This window comes from Cupressus sempervirens, chromosome 5 (assembly GCF_028749045.1).
Source record: "Cupressus sempervirens isolate cs-2001-9-10 chromosome 5, ASM2874904v1, whole genome shotgun sequence".
In the NCBI taxonomy this organism is placed as follows: Eukaryota; Viridiplantae; Streptophyta; class Pinopsida; order Cupressales; family Cupressaceae; genus Cupressus; species Cupressus sempervirens.
Window position 1 is genome coordinate 945,983,450 of NC_143122.1, and position 13,107 is coordinate 945,996,556.

Below are 13,107 nucleotides of genomic sequence, written 5' to 3' on the forward strand. Positions count from 1 at the left end.
AATAATTTGTATTCATGACTAATAAATTCATTTACAATAATATTGTATCAAGTTTTTCTCAGAAGTACACAATTTTCAACTTCACAAGAGGTTTGGTGAAAATATTAGCATTCTATTTATTTGTATTGATATAACTTAATTTAATGATATCTCTGTTGACCATGTCTCTTATGTAGTGAAAGAGAGTCTCATTATGCTTTGATCGATTGTGGAAAATCAAATTTTCTGATAGCTTGATACAACTTTGATTATCACAATGAATCATAGTTGGTTTTAGAAGTTTTCCAAATAGCCCAAATAGGAGTTTCTTTAACCATACTACTTCACGTGCTCCCATGGAAGTGGCTACATACTCAACTTCGGTAGAACTCAAGGCAAAAACTAGTTGTTTTCTACTGAACCAAGATATCATTGCTGACCCAAGACTAAAGCAACAACCTGTAGTGCTTTTGTAGTTAGAGGAACAACCTGCCCAATCTGAGTTAGTATATCCTTCCAAATTTATGTCAACATTTTCATATTTTAATCCAAAACCAATAGATCCTCATAAATATCTTAATATATGTTTTGTAGCCATAAGATGGATCTTCTTAGGTTTACACATAAAATGACTAAAGAAATTTATAGCATAGCATATGTTAGGTCTGGAATTCACAAGATACATAAGAGATCCAATTATTTGTCTAAAGAGAGTAGGATCAATGTCCTCAGATTTTGATGCTTCTTCTTTTAGCTTGTGTAAGTTTGTTTCCATTAGAGTAGATAAGGGCTTACTATCCATCATTCCAAATTTGATCAAAATATCTTGAGTGTACTTTCCTTGATGTAAGAAAATGTAGTCTTCTTTCTGATTAACTTCTAATCCCAAGAAGTAGTGTAGTAACCCTAAATCTTTCATGTCAAATTTAGTTGTCAGATCTTGTTTACATTTTTAAATTAATTTATCATCACTTGTTATTAACAAGTCATCAACATATAGAACAAGTATTACCATTCCATAATTTGTAGTTTTGAAGTATATGTTAGAGATAGCTTCATTTTTTGAGTATCCAAGTTTGGAAAGGTAGTTATCTATCCTTTCATACCAATCTCGAGGAGCCTGTTTGAGACCATAGAGTGCTTTCTTGAGCTTACATACATATAAATTTTTATATTTTATGATGAACCCTTTAGGTTGTTCTATGTAGACTTCTTCATTAATGACCCCATTTAGGAAAGAAATTTTTACATCCATTTGATGAATCTACCATCCTTTTGATGTTGTAACTGCAATAATTATTCTTACAGAAGTGTAACAAGCTACTGGAGAAAAATTTTCTTCATAGTCAATACCAGCTTTCTGGGAGAATCCTCGAGCAACAAATCTAGCTTTGGTTTTTTTCAATACTTCCATCAGTGGCATCATTGATTTTGTATAACCATTTTGAAGATACAACTGTCTTGTCTTTAGGCCTACGTACAATATCCCAAACATCATTCTAAATTATGGAATTATATTCTTCTATCATGGCATCTTTCCACTCTTGTGACTTTAGGGATTATTTTTGTTTATCTCAGTTATAAGAGTAGTATAACATGATTGATTTCGGGTTCTCTTGTTTTCTTTTGAGACCTCATCTAGTTGCACATTGTTCTCTTCAAGCATCTTCCTTTCCCATAATGGTATTTTATTCCTATTAGTTATATCTAGTACTCTCTCTTCAGGTGTATGCTCCCTCTGATTTTTAGTTTGTCTAATTTCCTCATCATCTAAGATTGGTTCATCTTCTATGCCGGTTGAAAGATTTAACATAGAATCCTCTTTAAAAATTACATCTCTACTTATTTCAACTAATCTTTGTCTATGAATGTAAATTCTATAACCCTTGGAATTTTCACAATATCCTATAAATATACCTCTCTTCCTAGAAGGTTAAAGTCTAGTCCTCTTTTCTTTGGGTATGTGAATGTATACTGCACATTCAAATATTCTAAGATGACTTAGATCTAGTTTGGTCCTAGAGAAGACTTCTTTAGGTGTGGTATTCTTTAGAAATGAATGTGGACATCTATTTTGAATGTATACCACAGTCTTAGAAGCTTCTACCCAAAATGAGGCATGCATATTTTGATCATGTAACATAGTTTTTTCTACTTCAATGATGGTTTTGTTTTTTCTTTTTATGACTCCATTTTGTTGAGGATTATAAGGTATTGTATACTCCCTCTTAATACCAATAGAGTTACAAAAACTTTTGAAGATATCAGATATATATTCTCCTCCATTGTCTAATCTTAATGTTTTAATCCTTTTACTTGTCTCATTTTCTACTAATGCTTTGAAGGTTTTGAATTTTGATAGAACTTCACTTGATTATTTGACTTCAAGAAATAGATCTAGGTCTCCCTAGAAAAATCATCAATGAAGGATATGTAATAAGGTAACCTCCTAGAGAAGGTGTGGGCATGGGTCCATAAAAGTCTAAATAGACTAATTCCAAAACTAATTTTGACTTATATTCACTAGAGGGAAAAGGTTTTTTTATGATTTTCCCTAGAACACACCCTTTGCAAGTTCCTCTATGAGATGAGTCAAGTTTAGGAGTACCAGAAGTTATCTTATCTAAATTAGGAAGTGAACTAAACCCAATGTGCCAAAGTCATCTATGCCATAATTCATTAACATTGGATGTTTCAAGACTAAGAGCTTGAGTTTGAATATTGCTTAATCTATATAATGTTCCAAATCTAGACCCTATGGTAATAGCATTTCTCAAATTTGAGTTATTAGGCCAATATAGTACTTTGTATTTGTTGAAGGTGACATGATATCCATCATCAGTAAGACTTTACATAGAAATTAGGTTCCTTTTTATGCTTGGTACAAATAATACATATATAAGATTAAGTGTAGTTCCATATTTTAATTTTATAGAACATATACCAACACCCTTTATAGGATAGGTAGAATTGTCTCCAATTGTAACTCCTTCAGTGATATAAGTTCCAAATGTATCAAACATCTCTCTGAACCCAGAGATGTGACAGGAAGCACCACTGTCTATAATCCAAGCTTCTTTATTTGAATTTATTTTACTTGAAAGTGCAAAATAGTATAGTTGATTTTCATCTTCCTTTGTTTCATCAAGGGAGGCTAGAATTTTTTCTCTTTCTGGACAATTTATGAAGGTGTGTCCTATTTTCTCACACTTAAAACACTTAACATGAGAATGATCTTTATTAAACTTCTTATTATTATTATTATTATTAAATTTTCTTTTATTTAATTTCCTCTTTCTTTTGTTTGAGATAGTGTGAAGAGCTTGATTTTCTCCCTCTTGATTTGAAGTGATCCCTCTAGAGATTAGCCTTGATTCTTCTGCTATGCATTCATTTTTCAATTGATCAAAAGTAGGAATTGAAGGTTTTCTTACAACTTGGATGAAAGTATCCCAAGACATTAGAAGCCCTCTTAGAGCTATTAATGAGAGTTCTTGATCTTTGATTTTTTTTCGAATGGAAGATAATTGTTTCTTCATTTCAAAAATTTTCTCAAAGTAAGAGTGAATAGAATCTCCTTCTTCCATTTTAGTATTCAGTAATTGGGATTTTAAGGTGATTAGTCTACTTGAGTTATTTATCTCAAATGTATTTTTAATGTTCTTGAATACTTCATATATACTTTTGATCTTTGATATGGAAGGAAGGATGTGATCTTTAACTGAATCAACAATGATTTTCCTTGCTTTATTATTACATCTTTTCTAGGTGAGTTTTTTGGTTTCATCTTGAGGTATTGGATTATCTTTTTCAATGTATTCTTCAAGTTCTAGTTCTTCCAAAATCATAATGATATGAGTTTTTCAAGAGAAGAAATTTGATGTACCTTCAAGTCTATCCTCCACCCTAACGTTATTTGCCATTATTTCTTCCTTAAAAAAATTGAGATTTCTCTACCAATTTGGCTCTAATACCATGTAAAGTTTTATTTTGCTAAGATCTTGATTGGTATAAATCTCAATTTTATAAACTTGATAATGTAGATGTTAAGATACTATTATTTTAATTTATTGATGATATGTATTAATAAAGAATATATCTCTAATTATTTTATGTATTATGATATATATATATATATATATATATATATATATATATATATATATATATATATATATATATATATATATATATATATATATATATATATATATATATATATATATATATATATATATATATATATATATATATATATATATATATATATATATATGTAAAAGAAATGATGCAGTGAGAAGATGCGATGAAGAGTCACATATCAAAATATATAACCCAACGATTCTAGGATATGTCACAATGGTTTGAAAAAAAAGTAATATTGGTTAATATTACTTCAGTGGTAATCATATAACACGATATGTAATATGCGGTTGTTATGAAGGTTTTATTTGCCATCGATAATATATATTAATACTGGTGTACATGTGAAATATAGTTATCAACAGAATATAAGAAACATGTGCTATCGGTAGTATAAATAATCATCAGTAGTATAAACTATTATATTACATTATATAAATGTTTAGTTTAATCTTGAGTATATATATGTATATATATGATAATATAAATAATGAGCATATATATATATATGTAATATTATATATATACACACACACACACACAATTACTGTAATCAGTTATGCAAAATTTATTTGAGGATAGTCATGAAAATTACACATTCAATTTCACACATGCTAACATTCTTAACATGATCCAAAAGAACAAAATGCTACAAAACAGCTACAAGTCTGAAGAAGCACATATTAACCTACCCACCTTTTTAATTTCAAAAACTACCACATCAAAGTATCCCAAAGTCTAGCTATCTATTAACAACTATAGACATAATGTAGCATAAAATTAATATACACCATAATATAAAATAGTCCATAAAAGCACAAAACAAAGCCCACAGGGTCTAGGCTCTACACTAACTATCATAAAAAATTGATACTAACACCAAATAGAGAGCTAATTCTCCTTGTTCTTCTCCTTCCCCTCTAATTAATCTAGCAACAACTATAGCTAATCATCTCCCAGAAACCTATAAAGTGATATTGTGGTGTCTACTTCCACCATAGAGGTGAGACCTTTTTTCTCCGCATGCAGAACCTGAAGGGTAGATGCAACCAAGTGCATCATGCTAAACAAAAACTTGGTAACCTCATTAAACCTCTACTCTAGGATCTCCTACCTCTCTTCCATTTTTTGGAGTTCCTATTAATAAATTGTACCCCCTTTATATTCTTCTTATCAATTGAAGGGCCCATAGGGGGTTCTTGTCAAGGGTTTGTTCACCTTTGTCTTATAGTTGGGGGGGGGGGGGGGGGGGAGGGGGGGAAGGTGAGAGTTTCTCTTTCTGTTCAACCCCCAACTTATCTAGGGTTTTATTCTTGTGGGTGTCAGAGAAATAGGAGGGAATGAGCCTCAAGTGACTACTATTTTCACCCTTTCCCTTACTAATAGTTTCCTCCTCCTTATCTATAACATATTTCACTCAAGAATTTGTACTTTTCTATTTTTTTTGGGGTTGCTTTCTTTTACCACTTCCTATGAAGTCTGAGCTAGGGGGGCTCTCAAATTTGGGCACAAGGTTCACTTTTACTCATTTTTTCTTGTTTCTAAGGGATCTCTTCCTACTACCTTCCATTATAATGTATGAGTCCACAATCTAGATACTCCTCTCCATCTTAATTTTCTTTAGTATGTGGTGTAGGTGGGCTTGGGACTTTTGGTTTCCATAGTGAATATCACCTCAAAAGAGATATGAGGGGTCAAGGTGGAAATAACTAGATTAGGAAGTACAACTTGCACACTGATAGGTTGGATAGGGAAAAGGTTTTTATGGAACTAATAAAGTTGAAATGTGAAATCCTCATGGAGGATATTATAGGATTTTCCTTTTTTAATCTTCTCCCTAACCTTAAGAATGGTGTCTTCCATGGAATGCACAATAAGATAGGGGAATGCAATGAGGTCACAATTATGGAACTGGTTAAGAATGAGGAAATGGTACTAGTAGAAAATATGAAATCTACCTTCTAAGGTAAGATATCTCATAATAGCATAGCATACCTCTTTTTTATAGATACAATAAAGCCATCCTGAAAAAACTACAATGTTCATGAACTAGGCTTTCATCTGACTAAAGAAACTGGTTAAGATTAGCCTCATCTACAACACAGGTTTATTTTTGCTATTTTTGGTCCTCCAAGGACATACCACCAACCTTAGCAATGACTTCCTCATTGATCTCAAATGAGATCCCATTCACAATCACCCACCTATTGGTCCAAGAATTAATGAACTGCATAGAGATACCTTCCTCATATCACTCAATACACTACAAAGACCACACGAAATGACCCCCTTTCAGGTAAGTCAATGCAACTTATTTGTAATTTTCAATGCATATCAGCTCAATATGAACAGGGTTACCACTCATTTCCCCACTCACACCTAGATCCTTAATAAAGTTCTTAGAGATATTTTACATAACCCCAACTAAATTCAAATGCAAACTAGAAGAACCAAAGAGCAACACTTGGTAACTTGTGAATGAAGGAAATAAAATGGTTAAAGCCCAAATGAAAGGGTTATGAGAAATAATGACTCACAATAGGGACACTCCATGAAGAATCATAATTGTTGGTGTAAATAAGTATTCACTATTTACACTTACTTAAGTTTACTTGGGTTAATACATTATTTAATTATTTTGCATTATTTTATTAATTTATTTTGTGAGACACTTAGGAGTTTGTGTACTCTCATAGAAGTGTGCAACTCTAATTATGCACATGGTGTTTACAACACTAGAGTTTGCATCATTCATTGAGTTTTTATATTGACAACATAGTTATTCACACTCCGAATTTAGCACATGTTGTTTACACCACTGATTTGTGTGCTATACCATTGCAGGCTTATCCTCACATCATGGCACTTAATTCTATGCTTAATGGAGGATAACCCATATCTGGTGGACATGTACTTGGTTGTATGACTTATCATGATGCTAACTTCTATGCATTCTAGAAGCTCTCCAGAGGCCTTTATCTATAGGCACTCCTAGCGCACTCTTGTATTAGCTAATATAACATATTGAATGAATATCTTCATTTTGATCATACTCCCTCTATTGGTCTACTATTGTTCTTGTGTTGAGTTCTTAGTTCTTGGCTGAATTCTTGCCTAAGCCAAATTCTTACATGGTATTAGAGTTGAGGGAGATTCTCTACACATAGCCATTCAAGACTGTTCATACTTCAACACCTTGATCCAAATTCGAAGAATCTGCAAAAATTGTGAGCATTTAGAGCCATATCTGACTTCACCGTTGTGTCCAAAGCATCAATTTAGTGAAGATCAATTATAAATTTTCCTATGTTGGGTGAAAGTTGATCGTGAGGCAATTTTTTTTGCAAATTGGAACCCTGATGCCCCGATTTGCAGTTTGGGTATGATCATTTTTGGATCTAGTTAATTGATGTTTAGATCTGAATTATTTTAATTCTTTGTATTTTTCAATTTTATTTTTCAAATTATTTGCCCAATAGGGCGTTTAGGCAGAGAATTTTTTTTTTGTAGAACCGGGTTGTCAGATCCTGGCTTTGCAATTTTGAAGGGTTATTTATTATTGTGGAGGGAGCACTTAAATTTTTGGCAGACATTTTCCTCTCAAATTTGAGGAGAATATTCTCAAAAATTTGACATAGTATAGAGGAAAAGCCTAGCCCCACACACACCGGTGACCTTTTCTTTATGTATCAGTGGCTTGTGTTTAAAAAGAACTTTATGTTATTTTCACCCACGAATGTGGGATTATTATCTCCAAAGACCAATGGATGTTTATTATAAATCTGACAACTATTAGGAAAAATTTGGTGTCCTTCATACCTTCGATCCCATGTAGTATCTTGATCACTGACGAAAACCCTGCAAAGAAATCCAGCAATTGTTTCTAGCACCAGCATCATCTACAGTAAATTCTAAGAGTCGCAAAACATTTTTGACAAGAATAGTCTAGCAGTGAGAATTCTACCTCATGGCAAGGCCAGCAGTGGACACATGTCGAGTATTCAATCCTCCTACACAGTTAGTAGTGACTGGACTGTATAGTCAACATCCTTATCTATGCCCATGTCAACATACAGTCCGTGATCCACATGGTAGACCATACATCGAGTTGGTAGACATATCAATTTTTTGCCTTCCATGTCTGTACATTTCGTACAGTATGGATGTACAGATCTATACAAGTGACATCATTATTGATACATGCTAACATTATCTGAGGGCTCGAGTACACTGATGTCATCATTTTGATGCATTAAAATTTATGGTCATTTGACCATCATTCTAAGCCAAATTTGAACTACTACGACGACCGTATAACTGTCAAATTTAACCTCATCTTTTGCTGATGCAACCCCTCTACAAATTGATTTTTGATTTTGCAGTCTAACTTTGGGAGGCCATAACTCGAACATCTAGACTCTAAATCAGGTGCCATTTTTTTTGAAATTGGGTAGAATTTCCTAAAGTTTTAGTGGTGTAGCATTTTTTCTAGTTTTGGTGCATGGATTGTTTAGAAATTACATTTTTTGGTGACTATACCTACATAATCCTGTATTTTGCAACTTCAAATGCTCCATACGAGCACATCTAGAGTCAAAAATAGGTTCCAATTTTTTTGAAAGTTCGTTACCTTTTGTCTATTTTCTAGATCTTTAGTTAGATTGTAGGGTTGTGTGGACAAAAGTGTCACTTTTAGCAATAGGGCTTTTCTTTGCTTTGTAATTCTTCAAAATTGTAAAGTTTTAGATTTGTAATCCATTAAGAGGTTGTAACAAGAAAAATTAGAAGTCCACAAAGGAAAAAATTAGAAAGTGGCCAATTGTAATTGCATTATTGAAAAAGTGCCCAAAGCATCTATTTTGGGGGGGATTCTTGATTTAGTGAAAAGGGGGGGGGGGGGGGGGTGTTTTTGGTGTTGTGTTCTCTCTTTTCTCCATTTTTCTTTCATTTTCTGCATTATGGGCAACTTTAAGTTTCTTAAATTAACTCCTCATAACTATGCTGCATGATCCATAAAAATGTGGTATTACTTAATGCATAATGGAGTTTCACAATATGTAGATGGTACTCTTCGTAAACCACCAGGTGACAAAGTTTTAGATAGTGATATTTCAACTTGGGTAGTAATGGATAGGAAAGCCCTAGGTGATATATGTTTGGGGGTTGATGATAAGATCATGTATCAAATTAAGAAGTTTTCTACATCCAAGGAAGCTTGGGATACCCTCAAACACCTTTATGGTAAAGTGTCTAAAGAGGGTGTGTTCAAAATAGAAGATGAGCTTGTCTCCTTAGATCCTAAGTCATTTGATTGAATATAGGATTTCATCATCAAGGTGAATGAATTAAGGACAAATCTTACTAATTGTGAGAGTTCTATAAAAGGTGACTAACTAATCTATCTCATACATAACAAGCTACCATCGGAGTATTCCACATTTGTATCTTCTTTTAACACTATCTTCTTTTAACACCTCAAAGACTACCTTAGGTTTTGCCTACAAGAAAGTCACTTTTTATGAATATGCTAATCTGTTGGATACTAAAGAAAAGAAGTTGAAATCAATGGGGATTCTCAAATCACCTAATTCTAAAGCATTGGTGGCTAACATTGAGGGTTCTCAACATTCAGCTGGACAGTCTTCAAATAAAGGAAAGGGTAAGAAGAAGTGGAAGAACAAATTAGAGGATGCAAAAAAGACAACACCATCATCTAATCAACAAAGCAAGTCCTTGAATTCCAACATGAAGGGGGACAACAATACGGAGAAAAAGAAGTGTGCCTATTGCAAGAAATTAGGTCATGAAGAGCATGATTGTTATCTTAAGAAGATTGATGAATTAACCAACATCATGAAGAAACATAATGTTCCATTGCCTAATGCTTTCAAGAATAAAGGGTCTTCTTCAGATTCAAAGGGCAAAGGGCAAGCTTTCATGGAAAATTCAAACTCTTCAAAGGAATGGATATTTGACTCAGGTGCCTCATATCACATGGATTCTTCAAAGGAGGATTTTCTTCAATGAAGGAATCAAAGGTACCACACATCTTCATGGGTGATGATAGAAAAATGGAAGTTGAAGGGAAAGGAAAAATGGAGAGTTTCAAGATGTTCTCTATGTTCCAAACCTAAATTCAAATCTCCTATCAATCTACCAAATCACTCACCTTGGAGATGGACATAGAGTTGAGTTCCTTCTAGACTCAATAAAGGTGCATAGTCTTAAAGACAATTCCTTGGTTGCAGTGGGGAAAGTCAATCATAACAAGAGGTTGTACTCTTTCTCTCATTTTGTGCCCAAGTCTCCTTCAAAGGCCTTGTTAACACAATCCAATTCAACAATACAATTATGGCATCATCGGTATGATCATCTTGACTTTCGCTATGTTTAGCAACTTTGCACAAACTGAATGGTCAAAGGTCTACTTCAAATCAACTTTTCTAAGGGTGAATGTTCAACAGATCTAGTGGATATGCATCTAGAGGGAAAGTTACAGAGAGGGAAGTCTTCAAGAGCACCAAGTGTTCTACAGATGGTTCACATGGTATGAGTAGGTCCTTTTGCATTTAGCCAGGGTTGCTACCTACTCACCTTTTTTGAGGAATTTTCAAGATACACTTGGGTTTACTTTCTTCATAACAAGAATGAAGGGTTGGACAAGTTTCTAAACTTCAAGACTCATGTAGAATGGAAATCCAAGAAAGCCATCAAAGTTCTAAGAATGGACAGTGGGAGCATGTATATGAATAGAAGACTTATGGACTTTTGTAGACTCGAGAGAATTGATCTTTAGACTCAGCTAGCATTTAATCCACATAAGACAAATGTTGCAACTTTGAAGATCCAAACTCTCAAGTCTATGGCAAGTTGCATGATACAAGCCAAGTCTCTAGATTCATCATTAGAAGTCGAAGCAATCTCTAATGCCACTCACATTCTCAATCGTTCTCCTCATCTAGCCTTAGATGGAAAGACTCCTTTTGAGGCATGGTGCGGCAAAAAACCTATTGTGACACACTTCAAAGTCTTCAGTTGTCCTGTATGGGTAAAGGTATCTTCCAGGGAATGCAAAGCATAGTCATCTTGGCCTTGTACTTTCATTGGTTATGAAAAAAATTTGAAGGCATACATACTTCTGGATCTTGAGACACATCAGATATTTGTGGAGAAGGATCTTCACTTTGAGGAAAGTTCACCCAGCTTGTCCTCTACTCCTCTCTGCACATCATCCCATGTGGAAACTAATAGTGATACCAGTGATAGTGCTTCAACAGATTCAAACATGTGGATTTCTATCGACAGTTGTAGTGAGAGGTCACTACATCAGTTTAGTCCACATGCATACATTGCCATAGTGATAGGTCTAGCATAGTAGGGTACATCTAGTCTTCCAGGTCCAGCTTTAGTGATAGATTTGGGGGACAATATTGATGATCTCCCTCTTCTTTTTGATGCAACAACACCTTTTTTAGTTGTCATGAGGGCTCCATCTAACTCTTTTGTTCATTCTCTACATGATCAATCCTCATAGGTTGAAGTGATTGTGAATACTTATGATCAGTAGTTGCAGAGGGGTTCTTCATTAGTTGCAGAGATAGACAGTTCTTTGAGATAGGTTCTTTAGCCAGTTGAGTAGGTTTTAGAGACATCACTTATCCATGGGATTCTTTCCACATACAGTGGAAGCGTCTCATTTGTACCTTTGGCATTGTTTCTTCCTAAGGGGCGAAACACCATTCTGTAGTCTTGGATCAGCTTCTTCATTAGAGCAGTCACTGGCCGACATTCTTCTTTAGGGGGGGGGGGGGGGAGAGCTTATTGTATCTCTCTTCCTCTTCTCATCATTCTCTTATGTATATATTGGATGTATGTCATAATGGGGGGGTCTTGATTACTCCATCCATCCATGCATCCTTATTCATCTCTCTTTTTGGGGGAGGGTTTTTCCCATGAGGTTTTTCCTCTTTCTCCACTTTATGAGAGATTTCATATCATTATGTACATGGGTACCTAACATGGCCTAGTAGTCAGGACCCATCTTGCACTTCATCCTAGATTTCGTAAGCTTAAGGGCATTCCCCTAAGTTGCACTTAAGGGAGGGTGTTGGTGTAAATAAGTATTCACTATTTACACTTACTTAAGTTTACTTAGGTTAATGCATTATTTAATTATTTTGAATTATTTTATTAGTTTATTTTGTGAGACACTTAGGAGTTGTGTACTCTCATAGAAGTGTGCAACTCTAATTATGCACATGGTGTCTACAACACTGGAGTTTGCATCATTCACTGAGTTTTCATATTGACAACACAATTATTCACACTCCTAATTTAGCACATGTTTTCTACACTACTAATTTGTGTGCTACACCATTATAGGCTTATCATCACATCATTGCACTTAATTCCATGCTTAATGAAGGATAACTCATATCTGGTGGACATGTGCCTAGTTGTATGACTTATCATGATGCTGACTTCTATGATTCTAGAAGCTCTCCAGAGGCCTTTATATATAGGCACTCTTAGTGTACTCTTGTATTGGTTGATATAACATATTGAATGAATATCGTCATTCTGATCATACTCTCTCTATTGGTCTACTATTGTGCTTGTGTTGAGTTCTTAGTTCTTGGGTGAATTCTGGCCTAACTCAAATTCTTACAATAATGAACATTGGTATGACCTGCTCTATGCATAACACCACACCTTTTGTCATCAATGCAAGTACCATCATTTTTAAAAACACCTATTCTTTTGCATCTGACAAAATCACACCAAGTATTGTGAAAATGTGTGTTTCAATTTATGCAAAAAACTCTCCCATTTTGATCATCATTTTGTGGACCAACTAAAATCCTTACAAGAAATTAATGATAATATGCTCACCTTTTGGCAACATACTCCAAGTAATAAATATATTATTCATACCCATCAAATTATTTGGAGTCATTAGCAATTAATGCTTGAATATGAGTTGGA